The following is a 12763-nucleotide window of genomic DNA, read 5'->3' on the forward strand; positions in this document are numbered from 1 at the left end:
GAAATATACATACAGTGAGGTCTATTGAAAGTATATACTTTGATGCGTTATTACAAGTTATGCACTTATTTAATCACTGCCCAAATAAAAATACAGAGGATTTCTCTTAAAAGGTTCCCTGTGCCCTGTTGCAGTTTATCCCTTCCTTTGTCACCAGTCCCAGGTAACAACTTGTCTGCTTTTTGTCACTGTAGGATGGTTAACATTCTGTAGAATTTTATGTAAATGGAATCATGCAGCACATACTCGTGTGTCCTTCTTCATGTAACATGATGATTTTGAGATTCATCAGTGTTGTCATGTGTCTCAGTCATTAGTTTCCCTCTCTTGCTGAATGGTATCCCATTGCATGGATATACCAAAATTTGTTGATCCACTCAGCTCTTCGGGGACACTGGGGACTTTTTAAAAAAAATCTAATGATTTTTATTTCACTTTAAATATTTCCATATGTATCTTTAAAAAGTAAAGAGAAAGTTTTACCTAACAAATAGCATTATCACAAATATAAGTTATCAATACCATAATTATTCAATGCCATTTAGACTCAGTTCACATTTAGATTCACCCATTTGTCTCATTTTTAAAAAATATTTTTTAGTTGTTGAGGGACCTTTATTTTGTGGTGCTGAGAATTGAACCCAGTGCCTCACACGTGCTAGGCAAACGCTCTACCACTGAGCCACAAACCCAGCCCTCACGTGTCTTTTTGTGTTTATATTTGTTTTGTTCAGAGCAGCAGCATTTTTTGTTTTATCCCATAAATCTTTTAATGTAGAACAATCTTATTTTTTTCCCCCTGGTTGAAGAAATCAGGTCAGTTTTCTTGTAGAAATGCCACATAGCCTATAGATACGCACCTACTTTCTCATGGTGTTATGTAACTTATTTCTTGGTCTTCTGGTATTTCCTGTGAATTAGAATATCTTGAAATTTTTGAAATACCTGTATTTTTGTAAAATGTTAAAAGTCCACAAATTTGATTTCAATCATGTGATTTCTTTAGTATTAATTTATTCAACAAACATTTGAGCACCTCCTTTGTGTCAGGTGCAGTTCTTTTTTTAAATTTTTTTTTCTAATTTGTTATATGTGACAGTAGAATGCATTACAATTCATATTACACACATAGAGCACAATTTTTCATATCTCTGGTTGTTTATAAAGTATATTCACACCATTCATGTCTTCATACACGTACTTAGGGTAGTGATATCCATCCCATTCCACCATCTTTTTTACCCCCATGTCCCTTCCCTTTCCCTCCCACTCCTTTGCCCTATCTAGAGTTCATCTAATCCTCCCATGTTCCCCTTCCCAACTTCACTATGAAGCAGCCTCCTTATATCAGAGAAAACATATGATATTTGTTTTTTTGGGATGGGCTAACTTCATTTAGCATTATATTCTCCAACTCCATCCATTTACCTGCAAATGCCATGGTTTTAATGTCTTTTAATGCTGAGTAATATTCCATTGTGTCTATATGCCACATTTTCTTTACCCATTCATCTACTGAAGGGCATCTAGGTTGGTTCCACAGTTCAACTATTATGAATTGTACTGCTATAAACATTGATGTGGCTGTGTCCCTGTAGTATGCTGTTTTTAAGTCCTTTGGGTATCGACCGGGGAGAGGATAGCTGGGTCAAATGGTGGTTCCATTCCCAGCTTTCCAAGGAATCTCCATACTGCTTTCCATATTGGCTGCACCAATTTGCAGTCCTACCAGCAATATATGAGTGGCCTTTTTCCCCTGCATCCTCGTCAACACTTATTATTGTTTGTGTTCTTAAATAGCTGCCATTCTTGGAGTATTACTCTGCACTAAAAAATGACAAAATCACAGAATTTGCAGGGAAATGGATGGCACTAGAGCAGATTATGCTAAGTGAAGCTAGCCAATCCCTAAAAAAATAAATGCCAAATGTCTTCTTTGATATAAGGAGAGCAAACTAAGAACAGAATAGAGAGGAAGAGCATGAGAAGATCACAACTAAATAGGGATGAGAGGGGGGAGGGGAAGAGAGAGAGAAGGGAAATTGCATGGTAAAGGAAGGAGACCCTCATTGTTACACAAAATTACATATAAGAGGAAGTGAGGGGAAAGGGGGAAAAAAAACAAGAGAGAGAAATGAATTACAGTAGATGGGGTAGGGAGAGAAGACGGGAAGGGAGGGGATGGGAGGGGAGGGAAGGGGAGGGGAGGGGGGATAGTAGAGGTTAGGAAAGGCAGCAGAATACAACATACACTAGTATGCCAGTAGGTAAAAAAGTGGACGTGTAACCGATGTGAATCTGCATTATGTATATAGGGTAAAAATGGGAGTTCATAATCCGCTTGAATCAAATGTATGAAATATGATATGTCAAGAACTTTGTAATGTTTTGAACAACTAATAAAAAAAATAAAAAAAATTGGAAAAAAATAAACATAAATTTGCCATATTAAAAAAAATAGCTGCCATTCTGACTGGAGAGAGATGAAATCTTAGAGTAGTTTTGATTTGCATTTCTCTAATTAATAGAGTTGCTGGACATTTTTTTCAAATATTTGTTGATTGATTGTATATCATCTTCTGAGAGGTGTCTGTTCAGTTCCTTGGTCTATTTATTGGTTGGACTATACAATTTTTGTGTTTAGCTTTTTGAGTTCTTTATATACCCTAGAGATTAGTGCTCTATCTGATGTGCGGGTGGTAAAAATTTGCTCCCAAGATGTAAGCTCTCTATTTACCTCACTGATTGTTTCTTTTGCCAAGAAGAAGATTTCTAGTTTGAATTCATCCCATTTATTGATTCTTGATTTTAATTCTTGTGCTATAGGAATCTTATTAAGGAAGTTGGGGCCTAATCTGACATGATAGAGATTTGGGCCTACTTTTTCTTCTAATAGGCACAGTGTCTCTGGTTTAATTCCTGGGTCTTTGATCCACTTTGAGTTGAGTTTTGTGCATGGTGAGAGATAGGGGTTTAATTTCATTTTGTTGCATTTGAATTTCCAGTTTTCCCAGCAACATTTGTTGAAGAGGCTATCTTTTCTCCAATATATGTTTTTGGTGCCTTTGTCTAATATAAGATAACTATAACTATGTGGGTTAGTCTCTGTGTCCTTTATTCTATACCATTGGCCTACCAGTCTATTTTGGTGCCAATACTATGCTGTTTTTGTTACTATTGCTCTATAGTATAGTTTGAGGTCTGGTAATAGTGATGCCACCTGCTTCACTCTTCTTGCTAAGGATTGCTTTAGCTATCTGGGTCTCTTATTTTTCCAGATGAATTACATGACTGCTTTTTCTATTTCTATGAGAAATTTCATTGGGGTTTTGATGGAATTGCATTAAATCTGTATAGTGCTTTTGGTAGTATGGTCATTTGGCAATATTAATTCTGCCTATCCAAGAAAGAGGGTGATCTTTCCATCTTCTAAGATCTTCCTGAATTTCTTTATTTAATGTTCTGTAGTTTTTGTTGTAGATGTTTTCACCTCTTTCGTTAGGTTGATTCCCAAGTATTTTATTTTATTTTATTTTTTGAGGTTATTGTAAATGGGGTAGTTTTCTTCATTTCCCTTTCTGAGGATTTGTCACTGATATACAGAATGCCTTTGGTTTATGGATGTTGATTCTGTGTCCTGCTACTTTGCTGAATTTATTTACTAGTTTTTGGGTGGAATATTTTGGGTCTTCTAGGTATAGAATTATATTGTTGGCAAATAGTGCTAATTTGAGTTCTTTTTTTTCCCTATCCATATACCTTTAATTTCTTCTGTCTAATTGCTCTGGCCAGTGTTTCAAGAACTATGTTAAATAGAAGTGGTGAAAGAGGGCATCCCTGTCTTGTTTCAGTTTTTAGAGGGAATGCTTTCAATTTTTCTCCATTTAGAATGATGTTGGCCTGGGGCTTAGCCTCGATAGCTTTTATGATGTTGAGATATGTTCCTGTTATCCCTAGTTTTTCTAGTGTTTTAAACATGCATGGGTGCTGTATTTTGTTGAATGCCTTTTCTGCATCAATTGAGATGATTATATGATTCTTATCCTTAAGCCTATTGATGTGATGAATTACATTTATTGATTTCCGTATGTTGAGCAAACCTTGCATCCCTGTGATGAACCCCACTTGATCGTGACATTGGGAATTTTTTTTTTCAGTCTATATCCATTGTTCAGTAACTTTCTGTGGATATTTCTATATAAGTTTACCTATGACCATATGATTTCTTTTCTCTTTGGGAGATACTTAGAAGTAGAAAGACTTAGACATAAGGTAAGTATCTATTTTTTTTAAAGAAATGGTTAACTCATTTTCCGAAGTGTGGTTGTACCAATTTGCATCCCCATCAACAATGAATAAAAAGTCCATTTCCTCCACATCTTTCCCAACACTATGTACAGGCATCATTTTGATTTTAGCCATTTCAGATGGTACCTATTGTGGCATATTATGATGGTTTTAATTGGTAGTTCTCTAATGACTAAGCATGTTGAACAAATTTTTCATATGCAAAATTTATTCTCTACATCTTTTCTTTGATAATGTATCTATTTCAATCTTTTATCCAATTATTATTAGGTTGTTTGTTTTCTTATTGTGATGTAAGTGTTCTTTATATATTCTACATACAATTATGAGTGTGTGTGTATATAAAATCTTTTCTCCTAGCCTATTGTTTGCCTTTTCATTTAAAAAGTGACTCTTAAAGACTTGGACTATTCCCTAAAGACCTTAAAAGAGCGTACTATAGGGATACTGCTACAACGATGTTCATAGCAGCAGAATTCACAATAGCTAGACTGTGGAACCAACCTAGATGCCCTTCAATAGATGAATGGATTAAAAAAATGTGGCATTTGTACACAATGGAGTATTACTCTGCACTAAAAAATGACAAAATTATGGGATTTGCAGGGAAATGGATGGCACGAGAGCAGATTATGCTAAGTGAAGCTAGCCAATCCCTAAAAAACAATTGCCAAATGTCATCTTTGATATAAGGAGAGCAACTAAGAACAGAATAGGGGGGAAGAGCGTGAGAAGATCACCATTAAACGGGACGAGAGGGGGGAGGGAAAGAGAGAGAGAAGGGAAATTGCATGGTAAAGGAAGGAGACCCTCATTGTTATACAAAATTACATATAAGAGGAAGTGAGGGGAAAGGGGAAAAAAAAAAGAGAGAGAAATGAATTACAGTAGATGGGGTGGAGAGAGAAGACGGAAAGGGAGGGGAGGGGAGGGGAGGGGAGGGGGGGATAGTAGAGGATAGGAAAGGCAGCAGAATACAACAGACACTAGTATGGCAGTATGTAAAAAAGTGGATGTGTAACCGATGTGAATCTGCAATATGTATACGGGGTAAAAATGGGAGTTCATAATCTGCTTGAATCAAATGTATGAAATATGATATGTCAAGAGCTTTGTAATGTTTTGAACAACTAATAATAAAAAAATAAATAAATAAAGACCAAAAGTTTATAATATTGATGAAATCCAGTGCGTTGATTTTTGTCTTTAATAGTTCATGCTTTTTGTACTTAAGAAAACTTTGCTAAACTCAAGATCATTAATTTTTTTTCTTCCTTTTGAAATTTTATAGTTTTAGATTACGCACTTTGATCTATGATCCATGTTATTTTATTTATTTTTTTTAAATTTTTTATTGTTGGTTGTTCAAAACATTACATAGTTCTTGACATATCATATTTCACACTTTGATTCAAGTGGGTTATGAACTCCCATTTTTACCCCATATACAGATTGCAGAATCACATCAGTTACACATCCATTGATTTACATATTGCCATACTAGTGTCTGTTGTGTTCTGCTGCCTTTCCTATCCTCTACTATCCCCCTCCCCTCCCCTCCCCTCCCCTCTTCTCTCTCTACCCCCTCTACTGTCATTCATTTCTCCCCCTTGTATTATTTTTCCCTTTCCCCTCACTTCCTCTTGTATGTACTTTTGTATAACCCTGAGGGTCTCCTTCCATTTCCGTGAAATTTCCCTTCTCTCTCCCTTTCCCTCCCACCTCTCATCCCTGTTTAATGTTAATCTTCTTCTCCTGTTCTTCGTCCCTACTCTGTTCTTAGTTACTCTCCTTATATCAAAGAAGACATTTGGCATTTGTTTTTTAGGGATTGGCTAGCTTCACTTAGCATAATCTGCTCTAATGCCATCCATTTCCCTGCAAATTCTATGATTTTGTCATTTTTTAATGCAGAGTAATACTCCATTGTGTATAAATGCCACATTTTTTTATCCATTCGTCTATTGAAGGGTATCTAGGTTGGTTCCACAGTCTTGCTATTGTGAATTGTGCTGCTATGAACATCGATGTAGCAGTGTCCCTGTAGCATGCTCTTTTTAGGTCTTTAGGGAATAGACCGAGAAGGGGAATAGCTGGGTCAAATGGTGGCTCCATTCCCAGCTTTCCAAGAAATCTCCATTCTGCTTTCCAAATTGGCTGCACCAATTTGCAGTCCCACCAGCAATGTACAAGTGTACCCTTTTCCCCACATCCTCGCCAGCACTTGTTGTTGTTTGACTTCATAATGGCTGCCAATCTTACTGGAGTGAGATGGTATCGTAGGGTGGTTTTGATTTGCATTTCTCTGACAGCTAGAGATGGTGAGCATTTTTTCATGTACTTGTTGATTGACTGTATGTCCTCCTCTGAGAAGTGTCTGTTCAGGTCCTTGGCCCATTTGTTGATTGGGTTGTTTGTTTTCTTATTGTCTAATTTTTTGAGTTCTTTGTATACTCTGGATATTAGGGCTCTATTTGAAGTGTGAGGAGTAAAGATTTGTTCCCAGGGTGTAGGCTCCCTATTTACCTCTCTTATTGTTTCTTTTGCTGAGAAAAATTTTTTAGTTTGAGTAAGTCCCATTTGTTGATTCTAGTTATTAACTTTTGTGCTATGGGTGTCCTATTGAGGAATTTGGAGCCCGACCCCACAGTATGTAGATCGTAGCCAACTTTTTCTTCTATCAGATGGCGTGTCTCTGATTTGATATCAAGCTCCTTGATCCATTTTGAATTCACTTTTGTGCATGGCGAGAGAAAGGGATTCAGTTTCATTTTGTTGCATATGGATTTCCAGTTTTCCCAGCACCATTTGTTGAAGATGCTATCCTTCCTCCATTGCATGCTTTTAGCCCCTTTATCAAATATAAGATAGTTGTAGTTTTGTGGATTGGTTTCTGTGTCCTCTATTCTGTACCATTGGTCCACCCGCCTGTTTTGGTACCAGTACCATGCTGTTTTTGTTACTATTGCTCTGTAGTATAGTTTGAAGTCTGGTATCGCTATACTGCCTGATTCACACTTCCTGCTTAGCATTGTTTTTGCTATTCTGGGTCTTTTATTTTTCCATATGAATTTCATGATTGCTTTCTCTATTTCTACAAGAAATGCCGTTGGGATTTTGATTGGCATTGCATTAAACCTATAGAGAACTTTTGGTAATATCGCCATTTTGATGATGTTAGTTCTGCCTATCCATGAACAGGGTATATTTTTCCATCTTCTAAGATCTTCTATTTCTCTCTTTAGGGTTCTGTAGTTTTCATTGTATAAGTCTTTCACCTCTTTTGTTAGGTTGATTCCCAAGTATTTTATTTTTTTTTTGAAGATATTGTGAATGGAGTGGTTGTCCTCATTTCCATTTCAGAGGATTTGTTGCTGATATACAGGAATGCCTTTGATTTATGCGTGTTGATTTTATATCCTGCCACTTTGCTGAATTCATTTATTAGCTCTAATAGTTTCTTTGTAGACCCTTTTGGGTCTGCTAGGTATAGAATCATGTCACTGCAAATAGTGATAATTTAAGTTCTTCTTTTCCTATTTTTATGCCTTTAATTTCTTTCGTCTGTCTAATTACTCTGGCCAGTGTTTTGAGAACTATGTTGAACAGAAGTGGAGAGAGAGGGCATCCCTGTCTTGTTCCAGATTTTAGAGGGAATGCCTTCAATTTTTCTCCATTCAGAATGATGCTAGCCTGAGGCTTAGCATAGATTGCTTTTACAATATTGAGGTATGTTCCTGTTATCCCTAGTTTTTCTAGAGTTTTGAACATAAAGGGATGCTGTACTTTGTCGAATGCTTTTTCCGCATCTATCGAGATGATCATATGGTTCTTATTTTTAAGTCTATTGATGTGGTGAATAACATTTATTGATTTCCGTATATTGAACCAGCCTTGCATCCCAGGGATGAATCCTACTTGATCATGGTGCACAATTTTTTTGATATGTTTTTGTATCCGAGTCGCCAGAATTTTATTGAGGATTTTTGCATCTAGGTTCATTAGAGATATTGGTCTGTAGTTTTCTTTCTTTGAAGTGTCTTTGTCTGGTTTAGGTATCAGGGTGATGTTGGCCTCATAGAATGAATTTGGAAGTTCTCCCTCTTTTTCTATTTCCTGAAGTAGCTTGAAAAGTATTGGTATTAGTTCCTCTTTAAAGGTTTTGTAAAACTCTGCTGTATACCCATCCGGTCCTGGGCTTTTCTTAGTTGGTAGTCTTTTGATGGTTTCTTCTATTTCCTCAATTGATATTGGTCTGTTTAGGTTTTCTATATCCTCCTGACTCAATCTGGGCAGATCATATGACTTCAGAAATTTATCTATGCCTTCACTATCTTCTAATTTATTGGAGTATAAGGATTCAAAATAGTTTTTGATTATCTTCTGTATTTCTGAAGTGTCTGTTGTGATATTGCCTTTTTCATCCCGTAAGCTAGTAATTTGAGTTCTTTCTCTTCTCTTCACTAGCATCGCTAAGGGTCTGTCGATTTTGTTTATTTTTTCAAAGAACCAACTTTTAGTTTTGTCAATTTTTTCAATTGTTTCTTTTGTTTCGATTTCATTAATTTCAGCTCTGATTTTAATTATTTCTTGCCTTCTACTTCTTTTGCTGTTGTTTTGCTCTTCTTTTTCTAGGATTTTGAGATGAAGTATGAGATCATTTATTTGTTGGTTTTTTCTTTTTTTAAGGAATGAACTCCAAGCAATGAATTTTCCTCTTAGAACTGCTTTCAATGTGTCCCATAGATTCCGATATGTTGTGTCTGTGTTTTCATTTATCTCTAAGAATTTTTTAATTTCCTCCTTGATGTCTTCTATTACCCATTGATCATTCAGTAACCTATTGTTCATTCTCCAAGTGATGTATGCTTTTTCCTTCCTTCTTTTATCGTTGATTTTCAGTTTCATTCCATTATGATCAGATAAGATGCATGGTATTATCTCTACTCCTTTATATTGTCTAAGAGTTGCCCTGTGACATAATATATGATCTATTTTTGAGAAGGATCCATGTGCTGCTCAGAAAAAAGTGTAACTGCTTGATGTTGGGTGGTATATTCTATATATGTCAATTAAGTCTAGGTTATTAATTGTGTTATTGAGTTCTATAGTTTCCTTATTCAACTTTTGTTTGGAAGATCTGTCCGGTGTCGAGAGAGGTGTGTTGAAGTCTCCCATGATTATTGTATGGTGGTCTATTAGACTCTTGAACTTGAGAAGAGTTTGTTTGATGAACATAGCTGCACCATTGTTTGGGGCATATATATTTATGATTGTTATGTCTTGTTGGTGTATGGTTCCCTTAAGCAGTATGTAGTGTCCCTCTTTATCCCTTTTGATTAACTTTGGCTTGAAATCTCTTTTATTTGATATGAGTATGGACACTCCTGCTTGTTTCCGAAGTCCATATGAGTGATATGATTTTTCCCAACCTTTCACCTTCAGCCTATGTATGTCTTTTCCTATCAAATGCGTCTCCTGTAGGCAGCATATTGTTGGGTCTTGTTTTGTGATCCATTCTACTAGCCTGTGTCTCTTAATTGGTGAGTTTAAGCCATTAACATTTAGGGTTATTATTGAGATATGGGTTGTTCTTCCAGCCATATTTGTTTATTTCTGTTACTAAACATGGTTTGTTTTCCTCTTTGATTATTCCCCCCCCTTTACTGTCCTACCTCCCACTGTTGGTTTTCATTGTTATTTTCCATTTCCTCTTCCTGTAATGTTTTGCCGAGGATGTTTTGAAGAGATGGTTTTCTAGCTGCAAATTCTTTAAACTTTTGTTTATCGTGGAAGGTTTTAATTTCATCTTCCATCCTGAAGCTTAATTTCGCTGGATACATAATTCTTGGTTGGAACCCATTTTCTTTCAGTGTTTGAAATATGTTATTCCAGGATCTTCTAGCTTTCAGAGTCTGTGTTGAAAGATCAGCTGTTATCCTGATTGGCTTACCCCTAAATGTAATCTGCTTCCTTTCTCTTGTGGCTTTTAAAATTCTCTCCTTATTCTGTATGTTGGGCATCTTCATTATAATGTGTGTAGGTGTGGATCTCTTATGATTTTGCACATTCAGCGTCCTGTAGGCTTCTAGGATTTGGGATTCTGTCTCATTCTTCAAGTCTGGGAAGTTTTCTCGTATTATTTCATTGAATAGATTGCTCATTCCTTTGGTTTGGAGCTCTGTACCTTCCTGTATCCCAATGACTCTTAAGTTTGGTCTCTTAATGTTATCCCACATTTCTCGGATGTTCTGCTCATGGTTTCTTAACAGTCTTGCTGAGCTGTCTATGTTCTTTTCCAGTTGAAATACTTTGTCTTCATTGTCTGATGTTCTATCTTCTAAGTGTTCTACTCTGCTGGTAGTATTCTCCATTGAGTTTTTAAGTTGGTTTATTGCTTCCTGCATTTCTAGGATTTCTGTTTGTTTGTTTTTTATAACCTCTATCTCCCTGTATAGTTGATCCTTTGCTTACTGGATTTGTTTGCGTAATTCATTGTCGAAGTGATCTTTCATTGTCTGATTTTGCTGTCTAATGTCTTCCTTGATACTCCAGATCATCTGAAGCATGTATATCCTGAATTCTTTATCTGACATTCCATCTGCTGCAGCTGTTACCTCTTCTAAAGTTGAGTTGACCTGCATTGCTTGTGGTCCTTTCTTTCCTTGTCTTTTCATACTGCTTGCGTTTCTTTCTGCTTGGTGAAACTGTTGTGTTTTTGAAATGTTTTTTTCCCCCTATATATTTATATTGCTCTTGTATAGTTGAAAAGTCTCCCTTGCAGGGTCGGGTTGCAGTCTGCCTACCTTGCAGGCGCGGGCGGCGGCTCTGCTCTCTCCTTACTCCAATTGGGGTGTCGTGACTACCACGCCGGCAGGTCACTGGGCCTGTTCCGGGCGCGGGCGGTGGCTCTGTTCTGCCCCTACTCCAATTGGGGTGACGAGTGTACCACGCTGGCAGGCCGCTGGGCCTGACCCGCCAGTCTGTCGCAGGTCTGCTTACCTTGCAGGCGCGGGCTGCGGCTCTGCCCTGCCCCTCCTACCACGCCCATGTACCACTGGGTCGCGGGTCTGCCCACCTTGCGGGCGCGGGTTGCGGCTCCGCTCCGACCCCTCTCCCATTGGGGTCACGAGATCACCACGCTGGCGAGCCGCTGGGCCTGCTCCGGGCGCGGGCGGCGGCCCGGCTCCTCCCTTCTGGCTCGATGACAAATCGAGAGAGACTCTGGTGTCTGTGCCTCACCCTCCCTACCAGGAGACCAACTGTTTCTTTCTCCGCTGGTATTGATGAAGTTCTCTCCTCCGCCGCTTTCTGATGACATCAGATCTCTGCCATGTTGGTATCCTATGCGAATGGCAGCATTTCGTTCCCTTTGCCGGATAACCACAGCAACGGGTGAGTCCTGACCGGCCCTCAGCAGGACCCGGACCGAGAAGCAGTTTCTGCGGGCTCCTTAGCCCTGGGCCAGAGCAGTTCCGGGAGCCGGAACTCGGCTGCTCCGTTCTCAGTGTATGCTCTGATAAGAGCAGGCTCCAAGAAGCACTCAGGCACTGAGCCTGAGTAATCTGTCTGCAAGCCGCAGGCGAATGGCAGCCTGAAATTACCTGTTCTATGGCTGAATGAGCTGCGGTCAGTCGAAAACAGGGATGGTGACGTCAGCTCTCCAAGGTGGTGGCCGCTGGACTCCTCTGTGGTCTGACCGTGTGGAGAACCGAAATGGACTGCTTCCTTCCCCGTCTCGAACCCAGAATTCAGCACTGAGTACGGTGCTTGCACGGCTGGCAGAAACTGCAGCGCTGTATCCCTGCGCCACTATCTCCTCCTCGTTTCCCAGCGCGTGCTGCAGACTCTAGCCGTGGGGCGATTTGCTGAATAAGCAGTGTTACCCTCCGTGCGACAAATCTCTCGCGTTTGAGTCCCCGTAGCCGATCCTCGTGCGATGGAAATCCTTCCTCCAGGTTCTGGAGCACCCCACTATTGCTGGAAATTCCTAACAAGATATCCTTTAGCCGTCCTGACTTGTCATACTCCCACACAGTGACGCAGCACACGGGGGCAATGCACTCCCCTCGCCGCCATCTTCCTATCTGCCCCTATGATCCATTTTAATTTTTTATGATATGAGGTAAATGTTAAGGTTAATTTTTTTGCAAATGTCTAGTTATTCCAACACCTTTTGCAAAAAAGATTATTCTTTTCCCCACTGAATTACTCTAGCATCTTTTCCAAAAAAAAAAAAAAAAAAATCAATTTACCATATATGTATTGGTCTATTTCTGTGCTCTCTATTCCATTCCCTTGACTTATTTGTCTATTCTGATACCAAAATGACATGAAAATCTTGACTTCATAGTATTGCTTGACATCAAAATCCTTTAACTTTGTTATTCTTTTTCAAGTTATTTTAGCCATACTTTTTTCTCTGCATTTCCATAACGCTGGGCTTTTGACTGGG

This window comes from Marmota monax, unplaced genomic scaffold (genome assembly GCF_021218885.2).
Source record: "Marmota monax isolate L192 unplaced genomic scaffold, Marmota_monax_Labrador192_F-V1.1 WCK01_AAM20220418_F8-fsc00003, whole genome shotgun sequence".
Classification (NCBI taxonomy): Eukaryota; Metazoa; Chordata; class Mammalia; order Rodentia; family Sciuridae; genus Marmota; species Marmota monax.